This window comes from Sabethes cyaneus, chromosome 2, assembly GCF_943734655.1.
Source record: "Sabethes cyaneus chromosome 2, idSabCyanKW18_F2, whole genome shotgun sequence".
In the NCBI taxonomy this organism is placed as follows: Eukaryota; Metazoa; Arthropoda; class Insecta; order Diptera; family Culicidae; genus Sabethes; species Sabethes cyaneus.
The window spans coordinates 203,091,281-203,106,126 of record NC_071354.1 but is presented as its reverse complement, the minus strand read 5'-3'; the positions used below and the strand labels follow the sequence as shown (position 1 = coordinate 203,106,126).

The window sequence follows — 14,846 nt, the reverse complement described above, 5'->3', positions numbered from 1 at the left end:
TGATAGAAATAACGCGCGATGTTCCTAGGTAACCGATTTTACAATTAAAATGCACGTTTTATAAGATTTCAATGAAAGTTTCGGTTTGTAAACGCACCATTGCTAGGTATGCTCAAATGAATTCAAAATGGCGTTCTAAAACAACCGCTGTCGGAAAAATGCAACGAGCGAGACACGAAAGCAAACGATGCTAAATTACCATACGAAAAGATTCTCAGTATGTAAGCACCGGTTGTATGAGACTAACCTGGATATGGGGAAATTTTCGTGTAAAGCCAGTAATTAAGAACATTAAGATAAAAAATACAACTTTTTTATAAATGAAATATAATGGTAATGGTACTACATAATGAACCATAGTTTGAATATTTATATTGAGAAATATTATGCACATGCGAGATTTACGGTGGCTTGAAAACCTCGTGACAAACTTAAATTTATTATCCCTGAAATTAAAAAGCAGGCACTATGAAGTGTGCCAATATAGTCCCTAAGTTGATAAGCATTTCCTCCTATCAACACTAATATGCAGAGATATAGCACCCTGCACGCGTGTCAACAAACTAAAATATTAGGGAATAACTAATTTTGCATTGTGTGTCATAAAAATCGCTGATATTTTTAATAATTTGTGTTGGATAGGACGGGAATAAACAATTACGATGAAGCAGCATCATACCCTAGGTCAGTGGTTCCCAAATGGGGGTTCGCGAACCCCCAGGGGTTCGCCAAAACTTTAGTTCGCTGCAGAATAGTATAGGGAAATCCGTCAGGGGGTACGCGAACCGAAAAGAGGTTGGGAACCGCTGCCCTAGGTCACTAATTGGAAGTATATCTTGCACGAACATGAAACTCGGTTGAAATTTAAAACAAATAAAGACACGACGCACGCACAATTGTAACCATTAATGTGTGGTTTTGCTTTCGCAAAAAATAAGACAAAAGTTAAAAAACGAATAATATATTACCTATGAGTTTAGAAGTCATTTATTTTTTTAGCAATATTTTTCGAATGCTATGTTGACTTGCACAGTACAACCAGTTATGCTAATAAAACTTAGCATTCATATCTAGGTCCGACAATCACCTGTTATTACCCACCATTAACTTTCCAATTCCATCGATGAAAAATGGCAAATCAAAACATGCTTTAAACGCTAGAAAATCGAAATTGCTACGTTTATGTCCGAATACGATTGGTTCTGCAATATTGTGCGACATAACAAAAAAGGAGTATTTGCCGCTGTAAATTACGAATCAAGTTTCGAAGTAGCCTCAAAAATGTGTTGACCTTTTTAAATAAAGATTACAATTCTGGAAATTATCGCCAATTTTTCTAAAAGTTCATCATTCAAATAATCAAATCCTATTTTGAATATACCTACATTTTTTTTTAAATCGACGAATATTAACGGGTACCAAATACGCATACTTGTAGGCAACTAGCATAGTGGGCATTTCACTCGAACCTCTTTTTGTTGATGATGATGATGATGAAAACATTATTTTTTTCGTATTTGTTTAAACAGAAAAATTAAAAATTAAATTGGTTTATTAAACTGTTCACTAAAAATGAAAGCGATGTCACCCCTCGTTCTCCGACACGTGAACCGCGTGTATTACCGATTTACGTAAAGACCTGCATATCGCTCTTCTGCTTTCAGTGATTTCAACCGCACTGGGATTTCAGTGATTCACCGTCTGGTTTACCGACGGAAATTGTATTGCATTGTCCGGCGGAATGTGCCTAATGACGCATTAATGAAACCACCCAGGGCATGCCGCGTGCATTCGTTGGACGGAATGCGTTCGATTATCGCCGATACATCCACACCCAATTACGAACGTTTTAAGTCGAAAGGAAAAAATTGATCGTCAGTTCAAGCTGCAAACTAGATCAAGTGATAAACCTTGACCCATGTATTCAGTGTACGAGACGCATACGCGACTTGCCCCGTTCGAACGGTGCAACGAGGAAACCAGTAGTGTGTGCCAGAAATCGAACGTAACTGCAGTGTCTGTACGGTTCAGCTCGGACCGATGACCATGGACAATGCAGTAGCTAAACAGACGCGACCTTTTGGTGCATCGGACCTCGAACGGTGCATTCGAAACCACCAATCCGCAAAAACCGGGAAGCAAAAGATAACCGCACCTCAGCATGAAACATTATCGTACGGTAATCCACCGATGACGACGACGACTACGACGGCGTTGTTTGCGAAACACTCCGAAAGGCCAGACATCAACAGTGTGTTTAATTACAATTTGATCGGGAGCGGACGGTGAACGACGGGAGCAGAGTGGCTCGCATTGCATGAGAAATCTCTATCAGTCGACGACTAATAGCAACTATAGGGTAGGGTGCAGCAAGGCAAGAGTGTAGTTTATCAGAAAACTATGCTTCTTTGAGAATTACTCGGTTTTAACTCTAAACAAAACTGCAACAACTAGTTCAACCAAGCGGAACTAATTGACCTTTTAAGTTTGCGAATTTTCGCTCAAACCAAAAGAAACAGGGAAAAGCTCAAAACGATTTGCTTTACTTTACATTACCCTACACAGTGCCGGTTTCGATGGGAAAGACTCGCCACGACGTAAATGTGTTGGTATATGTAATGTACCTACCTAGCCAGGCTATATGTATCTACCTGGCTGGCATCGCAATGAAACATGCAATGCAAGCAAAAACATCTCATCGTTAAGAAACACGTGGGGTAGGTTGAGCTTCAGTAGGGCGCGTCTTCGGCCACCGAGTATAATAACTGCATACTACTTACAACATACTCGTTCGGCCGGTTTATTCAACGCGATTTGGAACGCCGATGGCTGGGGGCGACGGAACGGATGCCGGACTGGACCGGACCGGACCAGACCAGACACCGACATGACAGTGAAATGATGAGTGGTTTCGATTTCGTGGCATCTGCAAGCAAGTCACTCTCGCAGGGAAAGTCCATTTGTGTGTATATTTTCATTCCGCTGTGCTGCTAGCCATATAGGTAAACCTGTTGATTATTTTCGCTTTTTCGTGGCTTCCAATTGGAATCGGAACAGCTGTGTACAGTGAATAGATTTTTCGGCAGCGATGGGTGGTGTTTGGGTGTGTGAACGAACCTCCGGAACAACGGCCGGACGGAAAGGAAAGGTTTCGATGAGATGGGAAAACTCACTCTATAGCGCGCTCGCCGATGCATGCAGGTTATTAATTACCCATAGTTGGCACGCATTTTAAATTTTAATCCGAAGAGAAGCTTTTTAGGGAAATGCTGTTTGACGGCTGATGGAATCAAAAGTTGTGTTGCTATCGGTGTGAAGGTTGTTGTTTGGTGTGCATTATTTTAAGACAATCGATCTAACGAAACTGAAAAGATGAGGAAGTTTTTCCCCATAACTTTGAATGTATCTATACTATAGGACTCTTATACACAACTCGTGACACGCAATGATAGAGGTCACAATGGATAGTAAATGCATCAAGACAATAATAATCGGCTATTCTCATAATTACGCAAAATGCTGTAAATCGTAATAGAAATATCATAACTGCCTTTTGTACATTCATCAATCGATGAAATTTATCATACATTTGAGTAATGAAGATTAAGAGCTTTTCATTTTGGCCATAACCCAGGAACAATATAAAACCACCGTCGTGAAATTTTTATCGTTAATTAGCATACAAGAAAAAAACAGTTTTCCGATTTTTCTTTAGGGTTTCCTACCATCGCGAGAAATTTGTGGAAAGCTTTTTCAAGATAATATTTTTCCTAGATTGCTGACAAAATTAGTTTACATTTTCATCAAAAAATGTCTGTTCTATGAGTGAGATTTTTTTTTCCAATTTTACGACTTTTCACATAAGCGATAAGATTTTTAAGAACCTCGAATTTTTCTCACACCGTTCCAAGTATTGAATCAAAATGCTTAATGTTTTTTGTCGATATTGTTTCTCTAATCGGTGTCTAATGCAGTTCCTCCTATTACATCCCATCAGCCATCACAATCTCACGAAGAACGACCAGAGTCTGATGTGTTACTCGACTCGACTCGACTCGAAAGTGTATCAAAATCTTGTTCATTAAACAATAACACCGATGAAAATGATTCTTCAATAAATGAATTCCCGGAATCCAAGAACGGTGAAGTTCTTACAGAACACGTTTTCTTGGTATAGCAGCTTTTTTGTATGCCAGAAGGGCAGTGGGTTGAAAGCAGTGTTGAAAAATTCATAGCAGCAAAAAACTCAATGAGATTTCAAACACATGAAATTTCAAGCTTGATCACAAGCGCGAAACTCCCATATGAATTTCTCTCGCTATTATACGTGATGTCTCTGTTGCCATGCGGTGTGAACCTAATTCAGCTGTGAGCATTATTCTTAATTCCTCCACAGCTGGCATTTCATAAAACGAACCAGAGAGCAAAAGAGAATCTACCGTCAGAGAAAACATCAGCAGCGAAAAATGCAACACACATTCATGAATTAAGATGGCAAACATATTGGCGGAATTTACATTTTTGTTTCGCGGGAATCGACATTTTCTTAAATAGAAAGTAACAAGCCTAATAAGAATATAAACATGTAATTTAAATGTGCGTTTTAGTTTAACTTTGCGATTTATTTAGAGATTTATTCCTTCACGCTCATTCACAGATACATATCGCACGAGAGAATGCCTATGCTGTTCAACAAGGAATTTGTATGTATATGTGCATAGCTCCGGGTAGCAGTTGAAGCAAAGCAGAATGTGATCAAGCGGAAAGAAATACGTGTGAGTTTTGTGCTTCTTGCTATGAAAACAGAAAAACTCACGCGTGATTTTTTTTCTGCATAGGATCAAGCTGGCATGATTCACAGTTGATTTTGATTTTGATGGAATTTGAGATTTTGAGTTTTTACTGGTTAAAAGACCACTGCAACACTCTTAATGATCGTCTTTGTGGCAGGCCCCGATTGCTGTACACAATTTCCGGACTGCTCATAGCCATTGATGGAGTTCAGTCGGATAGTTGTAATTCTGTGCCCCATTTCGGTACTACATGGTTAATGAAGCCAATAACCGTTTTGGAATTTACACTCAATACCTGATATGGAGTAAGAAGAAAACTTCCGGAAAAGTTGTGCCTTGATAATGCAAGAGCCCCGCAATTGCAGGGCAGATGCGCTGAACTTTCAGGTTCAGAGCAGGCTTCATTTTCAGTTTTTTGCTCAGCAGAGGCTCATTTGACTGCAGCGCCTCAACGTAACAGAATTCAAAAAAGCTGTGTAAAGGGCAATTGTCTACCTAATTATTACCTACATTATTGTTTAAGAAAGTATAGTTCTATCTTTTTCTATTTACGGCACTATAGGAGCGCTCATTTGGCTACTAACGGGGTAGCAATCGCATAGCGCCCTAAATACAAAAGATAAAACTATACTTTCTTCAGCAATAATGTAGACAATAATTAGCTCTACAATTGCCCTTTACACTGCATTTTTGAATTCTGTTTAGTTGTGGCGCTATGGGCAAATGAGCATCTACAGAGCAAAAATGCGAGAATGAAGCCTGGTTCAGAGTTACAAAAGCGGAGGGATATTCTTTAAATGATAAAGAGCGGGTTTGTTTCTTGCTAGGAGTCCCATGATTGTGCGTAATTCACACTTGAGTAGTATTTTAGCTACTGCAGAATTTGGGTAGATAAACTGTTTAGCTTGTCTACAACCCTGTGTTTGACTCCAACGCGATACTAACTATTTCTAGCTTTTCCCATGTCACTAATTCGCTTTTTACGGCGGATGTGGAGGCGCCCAGAAACGGTTCAGGACCAATAAATTCCTGAGACGATCCTTATATATCTTGCTAGGTTGTCAGCAAATTCATTGTTCTCGATTCCGCAGTGACCGGGCACCTAAAGTAATAAAACTTTGTTTTAGCGAGAGAGCTCCCGCAATGCTGTGCTGTGCTGTGCATTTAGCGGACTTAAGTGCCAGTAGTGCTACTTGGCTGTCCGTGAAGATACCGATTTTTGCGTGTCTGTACTTTCATTTCAAGCATATTTTTGTATGTACAGATGTATGTGCCATATACTATACATTTTTAAGTGCTTAGCATCAAAATATTTCTTGGAAAAAGGATTGCCTGAGTTTTCGCCGCATTGATCACAATTTTCTAGCTCGTAAAATATTCTGTCAAAGTATCCAGATCCAGACCTCTCTGAAACTTGCATGTGAGGGCACGTATGATACGACCTTCGTACATGATTGCTGCGTCCTGTGTCATCCGCAAACTGAAACAATAGGCCGTATGAATAAAACAGTTTACTTTGCTTTTCCCGTGTAAATCTCATGGGAGAGTTTGCTCTAACTCTTTTATTCATACGGCCTATTTTTATTCTATGGCCTAATACTTCGCCCTCTGGGAGGGGAGGGATGTCAGATGTATATATGTTATACAAAATGGGCCCTAGAGTACTTCCATGAGGTACAGGTATCAGCATCTTTGGCTCGAGCAGCACGTTCCTCACAATCATGTTGCATGAGGTACACCTGCTGGAATATTAAATGTTTGCCAACAGACACTATTTAGCGGTACCCGAAACACTCTGCCTGACAAATAGCTTCTGATTATCTTAAGATACATCGGAAAATTACATCGATGCAGCTCGAATACCAGGCCTTCGTGCCACACATTGTCGAACACTTTTCCGATATCCAAGAGCGCCATTGTTGTCGTCTTGGATACCGACTTATTTCGTTGGATTATGTTGTGCTTGTGATAGCTTGTGAAGGATTGCATCGGCCACCAGTGAACAGAGCAGAGGGGTTCCCCCCTTCTTTGGTGGAAATTCTTTGATCACCGAAATCGTGACCGACGTATCTCCAGATGATGCTGTAATTTCTCTGCTCGAATCCAGCTCATTGTAGCGTGGTCGATTCCCTTTTGACAGAAAGCCGTATTACCTGACGCGAACAGCAGCTTGTAACCAGTGACAGTGAGTAGAGCAAACACACCAACCAAGAAAAAACTTGTATGGAATCGATCTCACGCAAACTACCTTTGATTCTTTCTCTGCCGATACTTTATTCCACCCATTTTCTTACTGTCTAACTCCTACCACTTAGGCACATTTCTATTTTCACTTAGGGCTCCTTTTGGACAGCTACTGCCCCTTCCGGGTACTGATGCAGATTCTGGCTCTGGAAGGATTCGCTGCGGCGACGATTAACGCACCTAACGCCACTGCTTTCGTGATCGATCTGCTCACTTCAACCGTCCGTACTGTAAGTCCGTACGAATTGGGATGATACTCGAGAATGAATTAAATGTACGGTATTATTTGGGATCATATGAATACTAGGGGCTGATAAATGGCAGGATAATGCGTACCGTCAGTGCCTAGTAGTAGTCCTCAGCCTCTTATTCAGCAACTCCTATCCCTAATTCCTTGTGGTACCAGACGGGAAACGAGCAACGTTTGTGGAGATCGGGTGAACAGCCCCTGTAAAAACAAAGGTTGTATGCCGACAAAGAAGGAGACACTTTTGCTCCTGCCTTTACTCTATTCCACTGCATGGTCGTTTCCTTGGTTGGTAGATGGTTGGATATTGCGTAAAACAGACCCCATAGTGGTTCTTAGCCTCTTATCCAGCAACTCCTATCCCTACCTCCACGTGGTACCAGCCGGAATACGAGCAACCTCAGCGGAGATCCCGTAACCAACCCCAATGAAAACTAAGGTCGTATACCAACAGGGAAGGAGGCACAGTGTGTCTCGACATTGTAAGATGGCAGCCCCATCACGAGACTCGGTAGCGTAGGCCTTGATACGGCTACCTACCTAAACCCTAAAAGCAAAAAAGAGTCAAGAAAATCTCACTCGAACAATCGGCGTGGACAAGGGCGTCGAAGTAAGGACATGGAATGGAAACTTGGCACCTGGAACTGCAGATCGCTAAATTTCGTTGGTGGCGACAGGGTGCTGCTCGATCAGTTAGAACCCCGAAAGTTTCGTGGCATCGTGGCACTGCAGGAGATCTGTCGCAAAGGCAAAAGGTGTGGAGGTTTCGTGGCGGCAAAGCGCACTTTTTTCAGAGCGGTGGAGCGATCAACGAGATGAGAACGGGCTTCGTAGAGTTGGGCAAAATGCAGGATCGCGTAATGGGCTGGAAAACTATGAATGAAAGGATGTGCGTGTTTAGGATAAAAGACCGTTTCTTCAACTACACCTTCATAAACGTGCATTGTCCACACGAAGGTAGACTCGACGACGAGAAGGAAGCGTTCTATGCGCAGCTGGAGGCAACGTACGACAGTTGCTCACGACGAAACATCAAGATCGTCATCGGGGAATGAACGCCCAGATCGGCAGGGAAGCAATGCATAGACCGGTGATCGGGACCCATAGCCTGCACACCGACACGAACGATAACGGCCAGCGATGCATCAACTTAGCAGCTTCCCGAGGCTTGGTGATCAGAAGCACTTTCTTGCCCCATAAAGATATCCACAAAGCCACCTGGAGGTCACCTGACCAACGAACTTTGAACCAAATCGACCATATTCTCATCGAGGGCCGGTTTTTCTCGAACATCGCCAACGTGCGCTCCCTACGGGGTGCGGATATCAACTCTGACCATTACCTAGTAGCAGTACACGTGCGCTCAATACTTTCGACGGTTTATTCCTCGCGACAGAGCCGCCCTCCTCGTTTAAACATTCGGCAGCTAAACAACCCGCCAGTTGCCGCGCGCGTTCTGGATGAACCTCTGCCTTCCTCTGTGGAGCTAGATGCTTCGACCCTCGAAAATGGATGGAGTATGATTCACTCGGCCGTCCACGACGCCGCAACCGCGGTGCTAGGAGTGGAAACCTCGAATGCACGAAATGATTGGTTTGACGGGGACTGCCAGCAAGCGATAGAGAGGAAAAAAAGAGCTTGAAAAAACTATCTAAGAATATCTACGAGAGAGAATTTGGCCAAGTATCGACGAGCGCGGAATGAGTTGACCACGATCCTGAGGAGGAAAAAGCGCCAGAAAGAGGCAAGAGCAAGCAGTATTTCAATGAGCACCTCAACGGCGATATAGCAGCAAGAGACGCAATTGAAGTTAACCTTGGACAACAGCGTACCGGCTCACGATCTCGAAGAGATCCGGCGAGATTCGTCAGCTGAAGAACAATAGAGCCGCCGGAAGGGACCGACTCCCGGCAGAGCTCTACAAAAATGGCCAAGAACTGCTAGCAACGACACTTCATTGAATAATTTCTAGGATTTGGGAGGAGGAGAAACTACCGGAGGAGTGGATGGAAGGTGTAGTCTGTCCCATCTATAAAAAGGGCGACCGGCTATATTGCTGTAATTACCGCGGAATCACGTTGGTCAACGCCACCTACAAGGTGCTCTCCCAGATTTTGTTGGGTCGTCTATCCCCAATAGCAAGAGAATTCGTAGGGCAGTATCAGGCGGACATTAAGGGGGCCCGGGCTACTACGGATCAAATTTTTACTCTCCGACAAATCCTCCAGAAATGTCGAGAGTACAACATGCCCACGCATCACATTTTCGTGGATTTCAGGGCAGCATACGATACAGTTAAACGGGAACAGCTATGGCAGTCGTACAATGCACGAGTATGGTTTTCCGGACAAACTGACGCGGCTGATCAAAGCAACTCTGGAGCGAGTGATGAGCTACGTGCGCATTTCGGGGACACTTTCGAGTCCTTTCGAATCACGCAGAGGGTTGCGGCAAGGGGATGAACTGTCCTGTATGTTATTCAATATCGCTATTAAAGGTGTGATCCGGCAAGCGGACATCGAAATGAGAGGAACGATCTTCAGCAAGAGTAGCCAACTCTTAGCCTTCGCAGACGACCTCTACATCATTACTGGAAACCTTGGGACGGCGGAGGCAATCTACGCCAGACTAAAAACAGAGGCTAGAAGGATAGACTTGCAAATCAATACGTCGAAACCCAATTATATGGTAGAAAGAGGCTCCAGCGAAAGCAACGTTTGCTTCGCACGGACAGTGGCTTTTGACGATGATGAACTAGAAGTGGTTAATGAGTTCGTATATTTGGGATCTCTGGTCACCGCCGACAATAATAGGAGTAAGAAGATCCAACGACGCATTCAAATAGGAAAACGAACCTAATTTTCCCCCCGCAAGATGCTTCGATCTGCGAGCGTCGAATCTCAGCTAGGCGGTGCTTGCTAGACAGAGTCAGTAGGATCGTTGCACTAGCCCCGTAATTGTCCAGTACCCTAACAGAGGGGAGGGGTCTCAATTCACTATAGAAAAAAAATAACCTACAAAAACACCCGCATGCTAAATTTGATTCAATTTGCTTGATTAGTTCGGGAGTTACGAGGAAAATTGTATTTCATTTGTATGGGAGCCCCCCCTCCAAGGTAAGGGGTCCTAGTTCATCATAGAAAAAAATCATGCCTCCAAAAACACCCACATGCCAAATATGGTTCCATTTGATTAATTAGTTCTCGAGTTATGAGGAAATTTGTATTTCATTTGTATAAGAGCCCCCCGTCCTAAAGTGGGGAGAGGTCTCAATTCATCATAGAAAAAATTCCTGTTTCCAAAAACACCCACATGTCAAATTTTGTTCCATTTGCTTGATTAGTTCTCGAGTTATGCAGAAATTTGTGTTTCATTTGTATGGGAGCCCCCCTCTTAGTGGGGGGAGGGGTCTCTAACTATCATAAGAACCTTGCCTGGCCCAAAAAATCCCTTCATGCAAATTTTCACACCGATCAGTTCAGTAGTTCAGTAGTTTTCATAGGTATAGATTTTGCATCTGAGGTAAGCAAAACGAGCAAGACTTTTCCAAGAAGATGTCTCCTCATCGGGCTAATTACCCGCCAGATTTTCGGGAAAACCTCTACGGCCACAAAGCATGGACGTTCAAAAAGAGTGGCCGACGGTACTTTTGAGCATAAGACCCTGCGATCAATTCTTGGCGCCATATTAGAAGATGGCGCAGGCGGATGAATCACGAAATTTACCAAGTATGCAAAGATGCGGATATTATATAGCGAATAAAAAAAAGCTGGTAAAAGTAGGCTTGCCACGCAGCAGATGCCGGATAACAGACCAGCGAAAATAATATTCACCAGAAAACCCGACAGAGGCCACCGACTTCGAGGTAGACCTCGTATCTGTTGGATGAGCCCTGTTGCCGAGGTTGCTAGAATAGTGCGTGTTAGGGGCGACCAGAGAGTGGCAGTTTAAGTTCAATTTCAATTCCAACTTCAATTCCGAATCCATTTTAGATTTAAACTTAAATTCTGATATGTCTATTCCAATCTTAGGCCTAGTTTCAAGTCCACTAAGGGTGCCCAGGTTAGGGTAAGTGTGCCGTGTTTCCCTGTAGATTATTTGCGTTAAAATAGATTTGTCATCCTACGATGACTTGATTTTTCTAGACCAAAACATGTTACTGAAAGGTCGGTGCCTCATCTTCTGCTTGAGGCGCGGCACGCCAGTGAACTAATCTGCGACCCAGTTAGCAAAGTATGGGATACAACCGTTAGTTTCCATAAGTTCACCGCATCTGACAAGTTCTTGCAAATCTGTGCTTTTCAATAGCTTATAGCAATACGAATCAAAATATGTAAAGAATAGCCAATCTTTAACTGATGCTATAAAGCAAATCTAACGCTCATAAACTATTCTGGAATAAAACCATTGCTTTCAATCAATTTTGATGGGTTAATAAATGCATATTGCTTACAATCATCACGTGATAAAACTGCTAGATATTTTTTCTATCCAACAACATACTGACGGTTGAGATTTATGCTGTGGTAATAAAAGCATGTATTGTTGTATAAGATCTATCATCCTAACGTTACAATTCCATGCTCATTTTCACAAAGTACTGCTCAGGATAGTAAACAAAGATCTACGTAATCCTACTTTAACAGTTTTTTCGGTTGCTAAAACAAGATTACACTTTAATCTCCAGCACTCGTGCGTTAATTGCACTTAGTTTAGTTCCAGGTTCGCTGTTTGCCGCAAACAGCGACTAAAAACTGAACATGTGCCAAACTGCAGACGAAAACCTTCCAATGTTACCAGATATAAAAATTTATTTGTATGATTTATTTCTAATTCCCGTCGTAGTAAGTAAAGCCATTCTAATTTTCATCATTTGTTGGATGGATTTAATGAATACTCCAAATGTTTTTGAGCTGATTTGACTAAAACACATTTACCTTCCGATGCGTGAACTTTGAAATCACTGAAAAGCGATTGTTGAAGCATATTATTGAAATTACGCAACTGACTTTATATCTTAAATTCGTCGAACCGTTTTAAAATCCGTCCATCAAAATTTTTCATCGTCCGAACTAAAAATCACAACAATTTTTACGTAGCTAACGCGCATGTATTTGTATAGGACGGCATGACAAATGTTATTTTGCAAAATTTCTGCAGGTCAGGCAAGTTTTCCTGGATGTAGAATAACCACAATGCCTTGCGTGAGTTATTTTCATTAATGAATGACGGAAATTAGAACGATTAGTCGACATTTTCTTCTTCGTCGCACGAAAAAACGTTGGAAATTTGACTGGTAGGACTTTGATAAAAAGCATTTACTAAATCTCAGCTCACTTTGATTGATTGCGTATGACTAACTAAAATATTAGGAAATAACTAATTTTGCATTGTGTGTCATAAAAATACTGATACTTTAAATAACTTGTGTTGGATAGGACGGGAACAGACAATTACGACGAAGCAGAAACATAGGTACCCTAATTACAGATTATATCCAAGGTAAAAAACACAGATTTCTTACAAATCTAATTGTATGCGCAAATACATATATGTTAATGTAAGTAACTTGGTTAATTTGTACAGAATCATATACATTTGGGTCTCAGGACTGGTATCATACATTCTTACAATAGTATAACAAATGCGCAAATAGTTTTTTCGACGGAAGCCTAGTCTAAAACAGGTAATACATTGACTAGTTGCATCGTAACATTTGTGCAATTAGCGAATGAATGCTCTAGATGAAGGACGTGACACGTTTAGTAACTAGTCATGCCAGTGTATTTGAGAAAAACACTTAATTTTCGCGATAAAATTTAATTTCTCATTGTAGCGGTCTAGTTGTGTTGTTCGTCCGTTTCTTTACTCTACAAGCAACAGTTAATTCGAATAAACCTGTTCTCACTTGTATTTTTATATTCTAATAAACAGCTTTCCACAAATAATCACGTAAGAATCAATATTTGCGAATGGAAGCTTTCTTGTTGGTTTAGCACATCAACCGAAACTCGGTATCAATGATGACCGCAGACGAATCATAGAATGTGGATACTGGCAAACTGTTCGCGAAATAGAAGTAGCAAGTAGTGACGAATAACTTGAAAGCCACTCCAGCAAAACAATCGTTTTTCCTCCTCTCAACTCCACCACTGACACACGGCACCAAACGGTGTAGGTATACGACTCCCAGCACAGCTTCTATATGCTAAACGAATTTCCCACGCGCGTGGTCTATATCTATTGTTGATTGCAATCAGGCAGACTGGCACGGTGAAGTGTTTTCCCCAGCTTAACGCGGCAACCACTACAACCGCGGTTGTTCTAGCTTATTAGGCAACAACTAATATTTCTTTCCAACGATTATACATACAATATACCTAAGTACTTATCGCTCGAACAAGGAATGCGCAGTTTTGTCAACTTTTTTTCGTTTCTTCACCTACCCACTTAGCTCGATAACAAAATATTCCTGTTAGGAGTATGATCGCGTTCGATAGCATAGCAAGTTTCTTAGCAACAGAAGCGACAACGACCGGATCATCCAGAAATTTGCATATTTTCTTCTTCGAATGTCATTTCACATTAAGTTTCATATATTTATAGAGACGACATACCTTTATCCGCTAGCACAAGCGCCGAGCTTTTGCATACATTCTTGCACTAGAGGCAAGTTTTTCAACGAGAAATTTTTCTTCTCCTCAACACGGGCCAAACCGGTGGACTCCTTACGTTTGCTGCAGTTGTTGGTTTATTTTTTCGATTTTGATACGTTTGCTGATGGTATGTGGATGGTGCTTGTTTTTTTTTTCTTTCTCCTCTTCACCTTATTTTGGCTAAAATCTGCTCCCCGCGAGCCACTGCCCACAGCACTATGCACACCGCACTGTTCCCCTCGCGCACACACTCGGCTATATGCCTTCTCCTGTACCCGTTTGAATACTGACGGCGGATTGAACAACACTCTGAACTGAAGCGCTTTGAACGTCCACCACGCCCCAACCAGCACGACTACCAAAACACCCTTGCGCTCCGTATCGTCCAGCGAGCACCACCAGGTATATCTCACTCGCGTCTACAAGCAGCGATGATGACGGTGATGATGTTACCTTCGCTGCCACTTCGCCATTTTCAAGAATTCAAATTGTACACTGTTTAAAACTTTAACTTGATCAGATTACATTACAACGATGCACTAACGGTACTAAACTCGATCCTTGTCTTGCGTTTGTTGATGATTGAACAATACTGCACGGTGTTAGGGATACAATAATGAAAGTAAAGGAATTTAAAACGCGACTACGTAAATGAGCTTTTCTCCGTACCAACAACTAACGCAAAATGACAGGTAGCGTAATAAAGCAAACAGCTAGAGAGCTCGGGCAACCTCGCGCATATATGCATACACACTAAGCAACACTAGCAAACCGCGTTTGCAACACTACATCTCATCTCACTAACTGCGTGGTTTCATCGTGAGTCGTGAACGGTCAGTCAAGTCAGGTTTTGACGTAGGACTACGTACGAAAAGAACCCCAAAAATATGAAGGTGTGAGCATCAC

The 14,846-nt window shown here is 42.0% G+C and overlaps 1 protein-coding gene across 1 annotated transcript in view; it reads right to left on the bottom strand.

Moving 5' to 3' along the window:
• Positions 1–14,607, bottom strand: part of LOC128738899 (uncharacterized) — a 28,472-nt gene extending 13,865 nt beyond the window's left edge. Inside the window, exon 1 of the mRNA XM_053834362.1 lies at positions 13,902–14,607. The gene's annotated coding sequence lies outside the window, so the exon portion shown is untranslated. The remainder of the gene's footprint in view (positions 1–13,901) is intronic.
• Between the last annotated feature and the right edge of the window lie 239 nt (positions 14,608–14,846).